Source organism: Acyrthosiphon pisum, chromosome X (assembly GCF_005508785.2).
Source record: "Acyrthosiphon pisum isolate AL4f chromosome X, pea_aphid_22Mar2018_4r6ur, whole genome shotgun sequence".
NCBI lineage: Eukaryota > Metazoa > Arthropoda > Insecta > Hemiptera > Aphididae > Acyrthosiphon > Acyrthosiphon pisum.
In genome coordinates, this window is record NC_042493.1 from 7,718,239 (window position 1) to 7,719,232 (window position 994).

The window sequence follows — 994 nt, forward strand, 5'->3', positions numbered from 1 at the left end:
TTATTAGTTTTAGATCTGAGTGGAACGATGAATGTATTGATTTACAATGATGTGTGTTTTTTTTTTTATTTTTTTTTTATTTTTTTTGTGTCTGTCATCACCTTTTAAGACAGTAAAACTGCTTCGATTTTCTTCAACAGTAACTTTTATGATTGGCAAGTGAATCTAGTTGGTACTTTGGGGGGGTCAAAAGTAAAAATTTCCCAGTAGTTTTCAAAAGCGACGTGAAAAACAAAAGAAAAATTAAGGAAAAACGGGAATTTTTACGCAAAATCGATTTTTAACAAAATCGATTTTGGTTTTTGGTGTAACTCTAAAACAAATGACCGTAGATATATGAAATTTTCACAGGTTGTTTATATTTGCATTTTCTATACACGGTAAAATTTTGAAAATATTTTGATTTATTTTGAGCTCTTTACGGACATTTTCATTTTCCATTTTTTTTTAGTTTTTTTTCTAAAAATATCAATAAAATTTTATTTGTTGGATAAAAAAGCTTGAAAATTTAATAGAAGGCTCCTAGTATATTGTTTCAAAGGCAAATGAAAAATATTAAAAATCGTTAGTCACAGTTTTTTTTTATAAGCATTTAAAGTTCAAAAAATGACAAAATATGGAAAAATCACGAAAATTTGCAAATTATTTCGAGTTAGAAATTCATAAAAATTTTTCTTTTTAAATCTAAGATATGAAAATGTAATACAAGATTCCTTATAAGATTATCTACCTTTATCAAACAAAAAATATCTATAAGAAAGTCAAATTAAATTTTTATGATCGTTTGAAATTCAAATTTTTACAACATTGGATATTCACTTGATTTCTCATGTAACGATTTCCTTATTTTGTTCTAATTCAAAAACGAATAACTGCAGATACATGAAATTTTTATTGAATGTTTATATAAACATTTCCTATACACCATACAATTTTGAAAATATTTTGACTAATTTTTGAGCTGTTTACGGACATTTTCAGTTTTCAATTTTTT